This window comes from Canis lupus, chromosome 32, assembly GCF_048164855.1.
Source record: "Canis lupus baileyi chromosome 32, mCanLup2.hap1, whole genome shotgun sequence".
NCBI classification, from domain to species: domain Eukaryota; kingdom Metazoa; phylum Chordata; class Mammalia; order Carnivora; family Canidae; genus Canis; species Canis lupus.
The window spans coordinates 41,032,392-41,051,392 of NC_132869.1; positions in this window are offsets into that span (position 1 = coordinate 41,032,392).

A 19,001-nucleotide genomic window follows, 5' to 3' on the forward strand; every position below is an offset into this window, starting at 1 on the left:
ATCCCTTCACATTTAATCTGCAGGTGTCTTTAGGTCTGAAATGAGTCTCTTGTAGGCAGCATATAGATGGGTCCTGCTTTTTCATCCATTCCATCACCCTATATCTTTCTATGAGCCTTGAGTCCATTTACATTCAAAGTAATTATCGGGGACACCTGGGTGGCTCAGCGGTTGAGCGTCTGCCTTTGGCTCAGGGTGTGATCCCGGACACCTGGGATCGAGTCCCACATCGGGCTCCCTGCCTGGAGCCTGCTTCTCCCTCTGCCTGTGTCTCTGTCTCTTTCTCTGGGTCTCTCATGAATAAATAAAATCTTTTTTTTAAAAAGTAATTATCAATAGGTATGTACTTACTGCCATTTTGGTACTTGTTTTGTGGTTGTTTTGGCAGATCACCTCTGTTCCTTTCTTCTCACTCACTTCTCTCACAGTTTGCTGGATTTCTTTAGTGATATACTTGGATACTCTTTATTTTTTTTGCATATATATTAAGTTTTTAATTTGTCGTTACTTTTAGATTTAAATTTAGCGTCTTAAGCATAGAGCAACCTCTATTAAGTTGATGGATGCTTAAGTTTGAACCCATTCTAAAAGCACCAAACTTTTACTCCTGTCTCCACCATGTTTTGGGTATATGGTGTCTTACTTTACATCCTTTAATTTTGTGAATTTATTGACTGATTTTTATAGATATACTTAATTTTACTGCTTTCATGCTTCCTACTATTCTTCCTCCTGCTTTTCATCTCTCCTTTCCACTTAAAGAATCCCCTTTAACATTTCTTGTAAGGTTGGTTTAGTGGTGAGGAATTCCTTTTGTCTGTCTTGAAAGCTCTTTATCTCCTTCTATTCTGAATGATAGTCTTGCTATATAGAGATTCTTGGTTGCAGGGTTGTTTTTTTTTAAGATTTTATTTATTTATTCATGAGAGACACAGAGAGAGAGGCCGAGACACAGGCAGAGGGGGAAGCAGGCTCCCTGCAGGAAGTCCCGATGCAGGACTTGATCCCAGGACCCCAGGATCACGCCCTGGGCCAAAGGCCAACTGCTGAGCCACCCAGGCGTCCCACGGGTTTTCTTTTCTTTCAGCACTTTGAGTGTATCATTCCACTCCCTCTGGCCTGCAAAGTTTCTGTTGAAAAATCAGCTGCTAGCCTTATGGGGTTTCCTCTTCTAAGTAACTGTTTTCTTTTTTCTTGCAGCTTTTAAAATTCTCTTTTGCCATTTTAATTACTATGTGCCTTGGTGTGGATCTCCTTAGGTTAATTTTGCTGTGGGCTCTCTGTGCCTTCTGGATCTGGATGTCTGTTTCCTTCACCAGATTCAGGGATTTTTCAGCTATAATTTCTTCAAATACATTTTCTGCCTGCTTTTCTTTCCCTTCTTCTAGGATCCCTATAATGCAAATGTTATTATGCTTGATAGTGTCACTGAGTTCCCTTAATCTCTTCTCATTTTTATTCTTTTTTGTCTCTCCCATTTGGCTTCATTACTTTCTATTACTCTGTCCTCCAGGTTGCTAATCTGTTCTTCTTCCTCTAGCCCACTAGCTATTCCATCTAATGTATTTTTAATTTCAGTTACTGAGTTCTTCATCTCAAATTGGTTCTTTTTCATTTTTTCTGTCTCTTTATTGAGGATCTCACTGAGGTCTTCTACTCTTTTCTCAAGCCCAGTGAGTATCTTTATGACCATTACTTTAAGTTCCTTATCAGAGGGTGCCTAGGTGGCTCAGTCGGTTAAGCATCTGCCTTTGGCTCGGGTCATGATCCCAGGGTCTTGGAATTGAGTCCCATATGAGGGGATCCTTGCTGAATGTGGAAGTCTGCTCCTCCCCCCATTCATGCTCTCTCTTTCACACACACTCTCTCTCTCTCTCTCTCTCTCTCAATTAAATAAATAAAATCTAAAAAAAAAATAAATTCCCTATCAGGCATATTACTTATCTCTGTTTTGCTCTTGTACTGTAATTTTGTTCTGTTCTTTCACTTAAGACATAGTCCTCTGTCTCCTCATTCTATCTAACTCTCTGTGTCTGTTTCTCAGTATTAGGAAAGTCAGCTACATCTCCTCTTGCAAGTAGTGCCTTATGAAGAAGAGCTTCTATGGTACTCCATAGTGCAATATCCTGTTTGCCAGAACCTGGCTCTTCTAGGGTGTCTCCTACCTGTATTGTGTGGGCCCCACTCTTGTAGCTGAGTCACCTTTGCCTTCAGTTCAGTCGTCTGCAGTGGTTCTCTTTGCCTCTTGTGGGGAGGGTTTGGTCCCTATAGTATTAGTGGGCCAGTCCAGGGACTCCTTGGGCTTAAGTTGAGTCAGACCAAGTGTTTGCCAGAGATGCAGTAGTGCCAAATTTCAGGGTACTTTCCCTGTGTTGTCCCCCTGAAAATCTTTCATTGGTGGGTGGGGTCTGCAGGCAGACTAGATGTCTGCCCCCAGCCCACTGCTAGGGGCTGACAGTTGAACTGCTATATGGTTGTCTTCCCCCTTCCCCTGGGCAGGAGTCACTTCAATATGGTGCTGACCCATTGAGGCAGCTTGCTCACTGCCCAGCTTGTGGCTCTGCTTTGGATGGACTCCTGCTTTGGGCGTATGTTGGATTGGGTAGGTCTACAAGAGAATGTGGGTATGGGGTACCTGGTGTTAATGAGGTCTGTGCTGGTTTGCTGTGGGAAGGGACCTGTAGCTGCTTTAGAAAATTCCTGCCCAGGGCATGTTGGATAGGGCAGGGCATGCTGTGAGTGTTCCTACAGCACTGGTTTCCATACCTAGGTGGAATTTGTTTCACATGTAAAAGGACCACATCACTTCACAATGGTCAAAGGTAAAGCATCCCAAGTTCCCATCAGTAAGTGAAGGGCTGAACAAAATGTGGTGCATACATACAATGGAATATCATTCAGCCTTAAAAAGGAAGGGAATTCTGACACAAACTACAACATGGATTAAATTTGAGGACAGAATGCTGGTGAAATAATCCAGTCACAAAAAGACTATATGATTCCACCTACATGAGGACCTAAACCAGTCATACTCATAGAGACAAAAATGTAAGGTGGTGGCTGTCAGGGGCTGGGGCATAGGGAGAATGGAGAGTTATTATTTAATGGGTACAGAGTTTCAGTTTGGGAAGGTAAAGTTCTAGAGATGGATGATGGTGGTGGTTGCACAATAATATGAGTGTACTTAGGGCCAGTGAACTGCACCTTTAAAATAAGTTAAGATGGGGTGCCTGGGTGGTATAGTCGTTTAGGCATCCAACTCTAGATTTTGACTCAGGTTGTGATCTTGGGGTCCAGGCTCCGCAATCAGCGAGAGTCTGCTTGGGACTCTTTCTTCCTCTTCATCTGCCCTTTCTTCTTTCGCCTGTGTGCTTGCTCTCTCTCTCTCTCTCAAATGGATAAATAAAATCTTTATTTAAAAAAAGTTAAGATGGGGGCAGCCCAGGTGGCTCAGCAGTTTAAGCGCCTGCCTTCGGCCCAGAGTGTGATCCTAGAGACCTGGGATCGAGTCCCACGTCAGGCTCCCTGCATGGAGCCTGCTTCTCCCTCTGACTGTGTCTCTGCCTCTCTCTCTCTCTCTCTCTCTCCTCTCTGTGTCTATCATGAATAAATAAATAAAATCTTTTAAAAATAAATAAATAAATAAATAAATAAATAAATAATTTAAAAGTTAAGATGGTAAATTTCATGATATATATTTTTTACCACAATTTTATTTTTTTAAGATTTATTTATTTTATTGGGAAGGGGTGCATAGTTGGTGGGGAGGGGCAGAGGGAGAGGGAGAGAGAATCCCAAGCAGACTCCTCGCTGAGTGCAGAGTCCATGGTGGGGCTTGATCCCACAACCCTGAGGTCACGACTTGAGCCCAAACCAAGAGTGGGACACTTAACCAACTGTGCTACCCAGTTTACCTACTTTACCACGATGAGGACACGATGTTTTAAAATGGAGAAGAGGGATCCCTGGGTGGCGCAGCGGTTTAGCGCCTGCCTTTGGCCTGGGGCGTGATCCTGGAGACCCGGGATCGAATCCCACGTCGGGCTCCCGGTGCATGGAGCCTGCTTCTCCCTCTGCCTATGTCTCTGCCTCTCTCTCTCTCTCTCTCTGTGTGACTATCATAAATAAATAAAAAACAAAAAAACAAAAACAAAAAAATAAATAAATAAATAAATAAAATGGAGAAGACTCCCATCACCAGGTACCCACTCAAAAAAAAGAACACTCAAAATTTGAATGATCCCACCATTCAATCACTGGGCTGGAACTCCTCCAGCCCTTCACTTGACAGGAGACTATTCTATGAATAGAGATTATGAGCTCACTGAAATGACTATAAAATATAAAGATAGGATTGCTACATATGTGGGTCTCTTTTTTCCTCTGGAGCCTGAGATAAATAGGACTACCTTTATGGTAGAGCATTAATGTCACAAATGTTCAAGTGCCTATTTTATGCAAGGCATTATGCCAGCAGCTGAGGGAAATGTGAAAATGGAGCATATACAAGAAGTTCGTAGTCTGGAATGGATATGTCCATGCATAAATTTTTTCATGAATAATTTGAATATGAGATAAAACTTGAGATGTTCCCTTTTTTCGTGCCCTTAAAGCACCCCGTACTTCTCAAATATTGTATGTGTTTCACTATATTGCCATCAACTTCAGGCTTCTTATTCTCACACTGTGGGAGATTGTGTGGATCATTCTCCCTGTATCCATCCATGCCCTTTACCATGTAACTGTGCAATGCTTGTCCACCGTGAGTAGAGTAACCTGCCCGCCCCTTGATTCTAGTTTCCACCATTTCACTTGCTTTGGCAAGTAGCAGCTATGGAATGGTAGCAGCTATGATGGCTTGATATGGTCTTGACCATTGGGAACAACCCTTTTTGCACCTCTGCCATCCCCCTGAGAACATGCCTGGGCTGGCCTGTGGTGAATGACAGGCACTTGTTGCAGAGCTGAGTGTCCTGGATTGCCCCAGCAGAGGCCAGCCCAGGTAGCTGTGTGTCAGATGAACCTCTAGATAGGTCAGGGAGCCCAGCCAAGAAAAGTGTACAAATTATAATTGTACAACTTGATGAATTTTCACTAAGTGTACACATCAATTTAATCAGCACCCAGATAAAAAACCAGAACATTCACAACACCTCGGGAGCAACTTGAATGTTCCTTTCTAGTCATTACCTACCTCTTCCTCCAGAGATAGCCATTATCTTGACTTCTAACACCAAAAATTAGTTTTTGCCTGCTCTTGAACTTCTCTAAACGGAATCATACTATACATGGTCTTTTGTATCTGGCTTCTTTGCTTCAACATTACGTTAGTGAGATTTCCCCCTGTCGTCGGGCACATCTGCATTGCTTTGTAGTATAGATGGTATGAATGTAATACAAGGTATTTATTAATTCTACTATTGGGGGTGTTTGCGAGTCAGAACTACTAGGAATGGTGCTGCAGTGAATATTCTTAAGCGTGTCTTTTGCTAAGTGTATGTATGCATTTCCCTTGTATACGTGGTTAGGACTAGAATTGCCAGGACATAGGATAAGTGTGTGTCCAGCTTCATGCACATTGCCAAACAGACTTCCCAACTAGTTGTACCACTTTACACCCCCAGCAGAAATGTGAGTCCCAATTTCTCTACTTTCTTGCAAACACTTGTTATTGTCCTTTTAATTTTAGTCATTCCAGTGGGTAGGTCGTAGTATCTCATATCCCTTACAACTAGTGAACATGAGTATGTTTTTCCTATGAGCATTCAAATACCCTCTTTTCTGAAGTGTCTGTTCACATAAGATTCAAATTTGTGCCTCATAGAATTCTGCCTCAGGATCAGAAGGACAGTGAGGCAGGTCACACAAGGCTTCCAGCAAGAGATCTTGAAGATAAAAAAGAACTTTGCGTCAGCTCAAACCCAGCGTTATCTACATTAGGAATAATACAGTGGGATTCCAGCGTAAGACACTGAATGCTATAAAACCTCAAATCAATACTGGAGAAGAAGTTGATGGGTTGGATACACGACAATGTGCGGGTCTTCCAGGGAAACCCATTGGCTGGTTGCTGATAGACTCACAAGTTTTCCAATATCTTGGAGACACCAGGACTTCAGGGTCTGATTCACAGCCACACAGGCTCAGAAAGGAGCTTTTGCAGACACGGTGAGTCACAAATTAATATCAAAACCAGGAAGCTGGTGTATTGGTTTACACTATGAACCAGAATTGCCAAGCATTCCGGTCTCTGGTTAGAGTACTTGCCCCTATAAGAAAATACCTTGGGAGGTCAAATACAATTAGAAGCCTGCATGATGAGCTGGAATCAGAGCGCCAGAATGAGAGATGGGGGCTGGGAATAACAGGAGTGTGCTTCTGAGGCCTTCACAGTAAAAATGGATCTGCCATTGGATCTGGACAAGTTATGACCTTGGGTCAGGCTCCCTCTTCCCCACCAGTGCTTGGATCGATGAATGCTGTCAATGTTACTTTACAGACTCTCCTTTTTCTTGCTATTTCCGGTGCTAACTAATCCCCCTTTTGATTGATTCCTTCTTTCTTTAGCTGTCCTGGAGGACATTCGTTGATTGTGTTCCTATCAACCATTTCCCTACCTTACTCCCCAGGGGTCCCTGACTGACTTTTCAGTAGACCACAGTTTCCATTTGGGGATCTGATCCATGTAGTTCCTGGGATGACTCCACCCCAAATCTAGGTTTAGAGGTTGCTACCTGGGCTGAGCAATGAGCAATTCCATTCTCTGAGCCCTGTGTTGGGTTGAGCATGTTAGCTGCAAATGCTGGGAGCCTGATAACTCTCTATTTGCTTTTGGGCATGAATGACAAAGCTTGTGGCCCTGGGAGCCATCTGAGAACCACACAAGGAGTCAGGCAGCCTCAGATTATTCTGACACATAAGAAGGCGGAGTGGACAGTTGAAGAGAAACTGGATTCTCGGTGATTTCATTAAGCTGTTGGATCAAGCTGTTGGACTTTTCCGTTACTTGAGCCAAGGTATTCCTTTTATTGCATAAACAATTTGCATTGCCCTGGAAGACCCAGCTGGCTAGCAAGTATCTATCCTCCTCTTCTTCCTTATTTACAGAACCTCCAGTTTATTTACAGTTTAAAAATATGCAGCTCCCCTGGAGCAAAGGGTGGTGGCAATGTGGCCAATAAGACACAAGTGAAACTCAGTAGGAAAATTAATTCTGTAAAAGTGACTGATTTTCTGCCTTAAAGAGAGAGTGTGAGAGAGAGAGAGAGAGAGTAGACTTACTGGCACATACATTCTGACTTCTTCTACCCTCTTCTTCTGCCCTGCAAAGCAGATAACAATATCCAGAAGAATGACAACGAACTTGTGATTATAAAACCAAAAGACACTAAGAGTGGCCAAAGGAGATAGAAGGAGCCTAATTCCGTGAGCAGCTACACTGGCCCCAGACTGCATATTCCAGATGCATTGTAACATGAAAAAAAGTATACCCCTTATTGGGTTAGGCAGTCTGTTGGGTTTTTGTGAAATGCAGCCAAGTACAATCACTTAGAGCATTCAGCCCATGAAACATGGACTTTATTGAGTAGTAGTGATGGGGCCTTGGGCTGTGAGGGTGCAGACATTGCAAACTGGAATGCCCACAATGTCCTTATGCTGTGGTGAAACTTTGAGTCCATTTGCTCTTCTAGCGGAGATACCCTACATGCCAACCAAGTCTATTGTGTTAGGGAAAATAGCTGGAATAATTCAGAATATTGGCATGTGCAGATGATTTTGCTCCACTTTCTTTTAAAAACATTTTTTTAAAGATTTTATTTATTTATTCATGAGAGACACAGAGAGAGAGAGACAGAGACACAGGCAGAGGGAGAAGCAGGCTCCATGCGGGGAGCCCAATGTGAGACTTGACCCCGGGTCTCCAGGATCACACCTTAGGCCGAAGGCGGTGCTAAACTGCTGAGCCATCTGGGCTGCCCTCTTTCTTTCTTTCTTTTTTTTTTTTTTTTTTTTTAAGATATTGTTTATTTATTCATGAGAGACATAGAGAGAGGCAGAGATATAGGCAGAGGGAGTAATGTTCCCCGTAGGGACCCTGATGCAGGACTCAATCCCAGAACCCTGGGATCAGGCCCTGAGCCGAAGGCAGACACTCAACCACTGAGCCACCCAGGCGTCCTGCTTCACTCCACTTTCTACAAAGTCCTGAAAGAAACTGGTGTACTAGAGTCATCCACACTGAAGGAAAAAGGGAAGAAATACCTGTTCACTGAGTTCCTTTACTATGGAAGAACACTCTACATACAGCCTGCAAATCTTTGAAGGAGGCTCTCATAATCTGGAGATTTGCAGGGCTGAAAAACATTGTTCTTTTTGTTTTTTAAATAGGAGCCGTGGCCGCCAGGCAGTAGCTTAGAAGAAAAGACTGGTGTCCTGGAACTCTCCTAGGCACCACCCTTTAAGAGCCACCACTCAACAGAGGAAGTGAGGTCAGCAAAGTGTTCTCTTCCCACAACAATCTTTGGTTTCCAGTTGTCTCAAGTCAGTAAACATTAAGTTGAAGGCTTGAGGTGTAGACAGAACACAGAAGCCAGAGAGTTATAGAGGAAGACTTCTAGGTTTAAAGACCTGGGCTATGGAGCGCCTGGGTGGCTCTGTTGGTTGAGTGCCCAACTCTTGATTTTGGCTAAGGTCATGACCTCAGGGTCATGAGACCGAGCCCCAAGTCTAGCTCTGCACTGGGGCATGAAGCCTGCTTGAGATTCTCTCTCTCTCTCTCTCTCTCTGCCCCTCCCTACTTGTGCTCTCTTTCTCTCTCAAATTAAAAATGAAACAAAACAAAACAGAAAAAGACCATGGCCACATAGGAGTTTTGGCTGTGGCTACTCACACATAGGACTGAATAAGAGGCAAATAGACTTGAAACCTACATTTTCGAGAGAATCCTATCACCAAAAATGAGAATTTAAGAATCTGGCCAGCAATACCTTATCATTTTTCAGCCCAGGTCTTCTCTGAACACACACAGTAGAATGGGTCTCCTCCCCAAAGTTCACTTCAGATATGATAGAAAGAGGATAATGAACAAGAAGTCCTCTCCAAGGAAGATGGCATTGGACCATGGGGCACAATCAAAGAGGGCTGTCCTTCCAGAAAGCAGGTTGGCTGAGTGAGGAAATTACTGTCAGGGAGGGAGTCCTGGTCACTCCAGTCTAGCAGAATCTGGTCGGTATTTACTGTAGATTTCCTTCCCATTCTTTGCCTTCCTTCTCCTCTATTATATATGGAATATATTGGGGGAAATAACTTGCCTTTTAGTTTGCAGGTTATTGGACTTTGAGGCTTCACATCAGGGTCACGTGGAGAAAACTGCTTATTGGCTAGGGGTCCAGACTTCTGGGATGGATGCAGTCAATGTCTGGCTAGAGCTCAGCACCGTCCCCACTGGGGAGGTGTTATCCTACCTGTGGGAGGATGGATATCCAGAAGGGTGGACTGTGGCAGTCATTGCTTTTTCCTCCCTAAGAACCATTCTCCTTGTCTTATTAGCGGAACCTTGAATTTGTAAGCTAAAAACTCCACCAAAGTTTTCTAGCCAGTGAGACATCAGCAAAATTCTGCCAAGGATATCTGGAAAAGCTTTGCTTCCTGGCTGTAGGTATCATCCCTTCTCTCCTTTTTGCTTCTTCTTTTCTTGCCTGGAACCAGATGGAAATTTGAATCTTCAGGAAGGAATGAGGAGCATCGGAAGTGGTAAATATGTGGATAAATGTCAAAGACTACTTATTCTTTGTGGTTTTTGTACATGCATGTGACAAGTTAAAAATAGTGTAGGAGTTCCCCTTTTCTATGTTCTGGAATATTTTAGGTAGCTTAGAAGGTTTAGGAGATTCTCCTATGAATCCACCTGGGTCTCGTGTCTTTTTGAGGAGTAGCTCTTTCATGTGTTTAATTTTTTTATGTTTACCTGCGATGCGGGAACACGGGGCTAGCTGAAGACAAGGCCCGAGCCTGGGGGGCAGCACATTGGCAAGTCCTTGAAACAGGCAGCAGGACAGTCCTCTACAGACTCAGCTGCCTCCATGTTAATACTTTGCTAAGGGCAGAAGGCAATCTTAGCCCGACCCCCAGGAGCCTGTAAGTCTACTTTAATATATAAAACCCCCTTTAGAAATTTCCTTTATCTCTAAACCCCCGAAGATACATGTTGGAAATCGTCCTTCAAGCACAAGGCCCACCGATATCCATCTGAAAGGTGTCTCAGGGTTTATTAGATGGTAATAAGTGACCTTTCCCGACAATAGCTGGCCCCCTCAAGGCCCTGGAAACCTTGCTTCCAAGGTTCAATTCCTTGGAGACTTTGCTATCCTCAAACCCCTCCCAATTCCCAGGTATATATTCAGCCACTCCTCACCAGCCAGGGGCAGCAGCTCTTCCTGTCTGTGAGTCCTGACCCCGGGCTTTAATAAAACCATTTTGCGCCAAAGACATCTCAAGAATTCTTTCTTGGTCTTTGGCTCCAGACCTCACCTATATTCCAAAACTTCCTCAATGGGGCCAATTTCAGTGAATGATATCCTCCTAGGAAATCATCATTGGTTTTTTAATACATTGGTCTAGACTCAAGAAATGTAGTATCCTAAGATTTTTTAATTTCTTTAAAAAGAATATTTATTTGAGAGAGAGAGTACGAGCAGGGTGAGGGGCAGAGGGAGAAGCAGACGCTCTGCTGAGCAGGGAGCCCGATGGGGGAGCTTAGTGCAGGGCTCCATCCCAGGACCCCGGGATCATGACCTGAGCCAAAGGCAGACACTTAACCACTGACCCACCCAGGTGCCCCAAGATTTTTAATTTTTCTTCTGTCTCACTGGCTATTTCCTCCCTGCCATTCCTTATCTTCCATATTTATGCCTTTTCCCTTTTCTTTTTTCTTCCTGATTAGATTAGCTAATGGTTTGTTTGATTAGGTTGGATAGATTTGATTTTTTTTTTTAAGAACCAGCAGCAGTTGGATGGATTTATTTTTTTTACATTTTTTCTGCTTCTAGCTCATTAATTTCTGCTGTTATCTTTCATAGTCCCTCCATTCTGCTTTGTTTGATCAATTAAAAAGCTTTTTTAAGCTTTAATTGATGTTTAATTTTACTGATATGTATAGTACATGAAGGTACTTATAACATGTTACCTTCATGTGATGTATTTTATTCTAACAACTGCTTTTGTGGTATTTTATAGCCTCGGATAAGTTGTGTTCATCGTTGCTATTTCATAAAATTCTGCAATTTGGGTCTGTATTGCCTTACTGACCCATGTGTCTAATACACAGCTTTTTTTTTTTTTTAAGATTTTATTTATTTATTTATTCATGAGAGACACAGAGAGAGAGAGAGGCAGAGACACAGGCAGAGGGAGAAGCAGGCTCCAGGCAGGGACCCTGATGCAGGACTCGATCCCGGGACTCCAGGATCACGCCCTGGGCTGAAGGCAGATGCTCAGCCGCTGAGCCATCCGGGGATCCCCAACAGTTTTTTTTTTAATTAGCGTAAGAGTCTTTTTGCTTTTAATTTTGTTATAATTTTTTTGACTCGCGATCAGAGAATGTTGCTTATGTTGTTATTGTTTTTTGTTTTTTTTTAAAGACTGTATTTACTCATTAGACAGCACAAGCAGGGGGAATGGCAGAGGGAGAGGGAGAGGGAGAGGCATGGGGTGGGGGGGCTTGGGGCTCAATCCCAGGACCTGGAGATCACAACCTGCGGGGAGGGCAGACCCTTAACCATCTGAGCCACCCAGGAGGCCCTACCATCCCTATTAAAGTTACTGAGATTTTCTTTCGTGACCCAATGAACCATCCACTTTCTCGAACGTTCCTTTCCCTTAGCCAGCAGCCAGTGCTCTGATCCAGCAGGTCTCAGGCCTGTCTTGGGTGCGGGGGGGGCTGCTCTTGGCCTCCCCCAGGGCCGCGCACCCCTCTCCTGCACACCCCGCCCTCACCCCTCCCCGTGCCCCAGTTCTGCCGCGAGCTCCGGGGCCGGTTCTGCGAATTCCAGATATTTATCTCCCCATTTACATGTAAATTGAAGTTTCAGGTTTCCTCCGTCTCCCAGGACGCTGTCGGGGAGAGCTGAGGTGATTTCATTTGCCGTCATGGCGGATCCGTGTGGTGTCCGCAGGATGGTGAGGGGATTTAGGCATCTGCCCTGGTCCTGCAGGAATTAGGGAGCTCCCCTGCCTCCTCCCCTGTGCTCTTTCTTCTCCAGTCCTGCCTTCCTCCGGTTTGTTCAGGTGCTCTCCTTGGCTCACCCCCTTGCCTCAGCGCGAAGTCTGTTCCGTGTCTGCTCGCTGAGGGGCAGCCGCGACCGCAGCACCCACAGGAGTGGCCTGGACTGGCCCCGCCGCCTGCCCTGGCGGCCGCGACTCCTCGGCCCTCCCTCAGCCCCTCTCACGCCGCTTTTCTCCACCAGACCATTTTCAGGGCTTCCCCTGCGCCAGGCTGATACAATGACGGACAAAAGTGGGGGGAAGTGGGCCTACAAGCGTGTTCTGGGGGATTTGCCTCTTAGTGGGAGAGACCGACAAGGTGCGAGCTTCAGGTCCGCAACATGTTACATAATGAGGAGCGCAGAGGAGCACAAAGGAAGCAAGGGGGGGGGATACGAAAGCTCCCCGTGGGCGTGAGTGCGTGTGTGAGTGTGAGTGTGTGTGTGTGTGTGTGTAGCTAGCCAGGCACGTGTCTTGGGGAAGAACATTCTAGCCGCGGAGAGTATCAGGTGCAAAGCCTCAGAGGACTTTCTGACGAGGTCTGTGCAGCTGCACGTCCCTCTGGGAAGCGACGGAGGGCAGAAGGGCGGGATCTGAGGTCCCAGCTCATGAGGAGACCGAAGCAGGGCCTACAGTCCACACTGGCTTTGGCTCTTATCCCAAGATGGGTGCCCCTTGAGGGGTGCTGAACCGAGGAATTACATGGCGCGCAGCCTGTGGTACCAGGGCTACTGAGGGCAGAGCGCTGAGGCCAGGCCAGTGAGGAGGCCACCGCCGCAACCCACGGCTGATGAGAAGTGGTTGTGTCCTAGGAGAACTTCGAAAGCAGGGGGATCCCTGGGAGGCTCAGCAGTTGAGCATCTGCCTTCGGCCCAGGGCGTGGTCCTGGAGCCCCCAGATAGTCCCACGTCGGCTCCCTGCGTGGAGCCTGCTTCTCCCTCGGCCTGGGTCTCCGCCTCTCTCTCTCTCTCTCTCTGTGTGTCTCATGAATAAATAAATCAAATCTTTAAAAAAGAAAACAAAAGAAAAGAAAGTTGAGCTGATAGAATTTGATGACTGACTGGTGTTAAAAACAAGTCAACAGACCCAAAAAGGAGTCACTTGTGCTAAGCCCCACATCACCAAACCGAGACTTCACTTAATTATACTTTCGGCCTCTCCCAGAAGTAGAATCTTAAGTCAGTTGATCCGGAATTGCCTGGGCTGCACTAGTGAGGTAGTCTGCCCCATAGACCCCTGCCTCGCCTAAAGGAAAGTGACGTTACCACGACAATCTACTTGGTGCTGGTATAGCTTTCTTGCTCACCTCTCCCTCTACGTCTTCCACTATGTAGAGCAACTTGCAGCTCCTTTCTCCCTGCCAGATGGGATGTTGCCTCATTTATGAATTGTTGGATAAAGCCAACAAGATCTTTAAGATTTATTTCGTTGAATTTCGTTTTCTAACCCGAGGTGTAAGGAAAAGCAAGAGGGCAAGGATGACCCCGAAAACATTGCCCTGAGCAACTAGAAGGACAGAGTTGCTGTTAACTTCCTATTGCCTGGCATTTAGTCACCTGCTGTAGGAGGCTAGAGTCTAAGAATGCTCTCAATGCCCTGAGATCCCTCCCCTCTGAGTGTGGGTATGATCTCATCCTGTGATCATGTTGTTACAGAGCAAAAAGAAGGCTGCCAGGTGGGCCTGCTCTACTCACAGGCCCTTGAAGTGCACAGCTTTTTCCCCCGCTGGTAGGCAGAAGGGGAAGTCAAAGATTCAAACGACTCGTACTGTTGCCATTTTATTTATGTTTGTTTGTTTAAAATATTTTATTATTATTTTTAAATTTTATTTATTTATTCATGAGAGACACACAGAAAGAAGCAGAGACACAAGCAGAGGGAGAAGCAGGCTTCCTGTGGGGAGCCCGACGGGGGAGCTCAGGACCCCGGGATCACAACCTGAGCCACTGGCAGATGCTCAACCGCTGAGCCACCCAGGTGTCCCACTGATGCCATTTTAACGATGGAGGGGGCTACACGAGTAGGAGTCCAGGCAGCCTCGGGGAACAGAGCGCAGGAAACAGGACCTCAGATCTGTGGCCACATGGATCCGGCTTCTGCCAACAGCCTGAATGAGTTTAGAAGCAGGTTCTTCCCCCAGAGCCTCCAGACGAGAGCCCCGCCCAGCGGACACCTTGATTTTGGCCTTGTAAGGTCCTGAGCAGAAAACAGCCAGGCCCAGACTTGGGACCTGTAGAACCCTGGGGCAATACGTGGCGCTGTTATAAGCTGCTACGTTTGTGGTAGTTTTTTACACTGCTATAGAAAATGAATCCTAATGGCTACACACCACCTTTGGGAGGCTGGGAGACGGTGACTCAGTTGGGCATCCATGTGCGTTGTTAAACTTGAGGGTGGGATGCATGTATAATAAAACAAAGAGAAGAATGAGCGCTGGGGGGATAAGATGTTCTTGCATACACTGTAAACCTACAGTGTTCAATACAGCAGGCACTAGCCACATGTGGATGTTGAACACTTGAAATGTGGCCAGTCCAAATTGAGATGTGCTATAAATACAAAATAGCCACTAGATTTTGAAGACTTTGTATGAAAAAAAAGAATGTAAATTATCTCATTAAGTATTTTATATTGATTATATTTTGAAATAATATATTTTTTAAAGATTTTATTTATTCATAGAGACACAGAGAGAGAGAGAGAGAGAGAGAGAGGGGCAGAGACACAGGCAGAGGGAGAAGCAGGCTCCATGCCGGGAGCCCAACGCGGGACTCAATCCCGGGTCTCCAGGATCACACCCCGGGCTGCAGGTGTCACTAAACCGCTGCACCACTGGGGCTCTCCTGAAATAATATTTTTATAATATTTGATAAAATATAATAATTATTGAACTTAATTTCAACCTGTTTCTTTTTACTTTAAAAAATTTGGTTATGGGGCAGCCTGGGTGGCTCGGCGGTTTAGAGCCGCCTTCGGCCCAGGGCGTGATCCTGGAGACCTGGGATCGAGTCCCACGTCAGGCTCCCTGCATGGAGCCTGCTTCTCCCTCTGCCTGTGTCTCTCCCTCTCTATCATGAATAAATAAATAAAATCTTTTTAAAAAATTTGGTTATGGGAGGGATCCCTGGGGGGCTCAGTGATTTAGCGCCTGCCTTTGGCCCAGAGCATAGTCCTGGGGTCCCAGAATGGAGTCCCACATTGGGATCCCTGCATGGAGCCTGCTTGTCTCTCTGCCTGTGTCTCTACCTCTATGTGTCTGTCATGAATGAATAAATAAAATCTTTAAAAAAAAAATTTGGTTATGGGGATGCCTTGGTGGCTCCATGGTTGAGCATCTGCCTTTGGCTTAGGTCGTGATCCTGGGGTCCTGGGATGGAGTCCTGCATTGGGGTCCCTGCAGGGAGCCTGCTTTTCCCCCTGCCTGTGTCTCTGCCTCTATGTCTCTCATAAATAAATAAATAAAATATTTAAAAAAATTTGGTTATGTGTATAACTGAAAATTTTATTTTACTTTTTTACAGATTTTATTTATTCATTTTAGAAAGTGTGCATAAGTGGTGGGAGGGCGGATGCAGAGGGAGAGGGAGAAGCATACTCTCTGCTGAGTGGGGAGCCTGATGCCACCCAGGGCTCGATCCCAGACCCCTGGGATCATGACCTGAGCCGAAGGCATACACTTAACTGACTGAGCCACCTGGGCATCCCCGTAACTGAAAATTTTCAATTACATATGTGGCTCGCATTATAGTTTTACTGGACAGTGCTGCTGTAAACTCTTTTGTATATCTCAAATTTTCTTCACATGTCTATGAATTAAATTGTTTCATTTTTATTTTTTTAAAGATTTTATTTATTTATTCATGAAAGAGAAAGAGAGGCAGAGACACAGGCAGATGGAGAAGCAGGCTCCGTGCAGGGAGCCCAATGTGGGACTCGATTCCAGGACCCCGGGATCATGCCCTGGGCCAAAGGCAGACACTAAACCGCTGAGCCACCCAGGCGTCCCTGAATTAAATTGTTTTAAATGTTGGGTTTTTTTCTTTTCATCATTACAGGTTTAAAATGTTTAAAAGGCAATGTTCGCATAAGAAATATTGGCAAAGAAAGGAGTTCCTCGTCGCACTCAGCAACCTGTTTCCCAGGCTCCATGAGGACACTGGTTGATGCTTGTACATGTGCAGGAGGTGGGGTTGATGAAGGTTATGACATTAGGTGGGGGCCATCATGGAGATGGAAATGGTGCTTATACTGTCGTGATTCATCCCTTAAGGCTGGGCGTGCGCAGTCCCAAATAAAATATAAATTCTCCAGCAAAGGGGAAGGAGTGACTGTATCATTATGGGAGGGAGAATAAAGGCCAGGCTGTGATGCTTGATCTCTGCAGGTACTGCCCCCTGGTGGACTATGGTGGCACTTCAGCCAGGCCGCTCGCGAAATCCCCCACTTCCTACCACCTCCACCGTGTCCAAGCCATCACCTCGGGCAAGCGTTATCCTAAGAGATTCCCAATGGGTCTCCCTCCTTCCCCTCCAGTCCAACAGAATGATTTAAAAAAATTATTTACTTATTCATGAGAGATACACAGAGAGGCAGAGACACAGGCAGAGGAAGAAGCAGGCTCTATGCAGGGAGCCGGATGAGGGACTCGATCCCAGGACCCCGGGATCCTGCCCTGAGCCAAAGGCAGATGCTCAACCATGGAGCCACCAAGGCGTCCCCAGAATGATTTTTTTAAAAGATTGATTGATTGATTGATTGATTGATTTATGAGACAGAGAACACGCCTGCGCACCAGAGTGTGGACAGGGCGGAGGGAAGGGGTGGGTAAGCCAAGTATACCCTTAGTATACTTCTTCCTACCCCTTCCAGACCCCTCTGAGTGAAGGGCTCCATCCAGGGACCCTGAGATCATGACTGAGCAGAAATAGAGTTGGCGGTTCAACCCACTGAGTCGCCCAGGTGCCCCCAGAATGACCTTTTAAAGGCTTCATCAGATCTTGTTACTCTTCTGCTCAAAACTCAGGAGCAACAGTCTTTCTGTCAGAGTTAAAGCCAATGCTTCATTTCCCCTCCTGCCATCCACCCCTAACTTACTCCATGCTGGCATGGCCATGCTGGGGAGTTTGCCCTTCCTCTGCCAGCGAAACATACCACACGTGCACGCTCCCGACAGTTGCATCCCTCCTACCTGCAACACACGGTGACTCCTTCATGGCTGTGCACGACCGTCACCCTATCACCTTATTACCCTAAACAAAACAAAACAAAAACCCCAGCCATCCTCCATTCTACAACACCCCCTCAGCTGGATTCTTTTTTTTTTTTTTTTGCCTTAGCATGTAACACCATGTGATATATTACATATTTACATGTTACATACATACATTATGTATTTGTTTATTACCTGTGTCCCCTACTGGAATGTGTATTCCAAAAAGGTAGGAAACTTGTCTGTTTTGTTCAAGTTTGTAACTCCAACACTTTGAATGGGGCTTAGGGTTAGTAGGGGCTCAAAAATATTTGTTGGATAAATAAATGAGACAAGATCTGAACAATGAATAAGCATTGTATGGCCTCATTGTTTTAGCCTAGGATATGAAGACTTAATGTCACAAAAAGGTCAACCTATACATTTATATAAAATTATTTCCAATTCCAATCTCCACGAGATTTTTTAAATTGGATTAGATCATCTTAAAATTCATTTGGAAAGCATAAAGTTCCTATGAATAGCCAATTATGTAGGAAGAAGTATACTAAGGGTATACTTGGCTTACCAGATATTGGAAGACACCATAAAGCTACCATAATAAAACCCTTATGAAATTGGCATAGGAATAGACAAATGAGCCAGTGTAACTGACTAGAAAATCTGGGAATAGAAATCTGTTTATAAGAATAGAACATATTAGAGGCATGTGGGTGGTTCGGTGGCTTCAGGGTCTTCCTTCAGCTCAGGTCATGACCCTGGGGTCCTGGGATGGAGCCCTGCATCGGGCTCCCTGCTCAGTGGGGAGCCAGCTTCTCCCTCTGCCTTACCCCCTACTCATGGTTTCGCTCTCTCTCTCTCAAATAAATAAAATATTTTTTAAAAAGAACATATTAAAGGTGAAATTCAGTGATAAAAGGATGAATATGTCATAACAGTGCTGATGTCTACCAGGGAAAAAAGACTAGACACCAATTTTATACCATTTGCAAAAACAAGTGCCAAGTAGATTAAATACTGAAATGTAGTTGGTACTTTAAGAACTCTAACATAAATACAGAATATTGTTAATTTTGTCCTCATGCCAAACGAAGGCATATGGCTGATTTCATCACAGTTAGAACTTATAGTGCGCATTCTTAATCCCTTTGCTTTAAAAATCCCATTTCATGGCTGGGCTCAGAGTATTGAAGCCCAAGCAGAATGAGGAGGGAGTGTGTGGTGGGTAGAGATGGCTTGGTGATGGTCAAGAGTGAAGTGTTGGAGCCCAAGCACAAGGAAGGTGTCTACAAGGGGACAAGGACGTGATAGTCACCACCCAGCTGGGATGTCAGAGCCCAAGCCAGGTAAGGAGAGAGTTCATGGAGGGGCAGGACAGTGGTGACACAGAAGATACAAAGGGATTGATCATATAAGTAAATATTTCAAGGATGATGAAATAACAGGAACCAAGTTTCTCACTTATCAAAAATGAAAGGACAAATATAGTACGGAGAAACCAGGAAAACCCTGTGGTGTTGGATTGGAATTG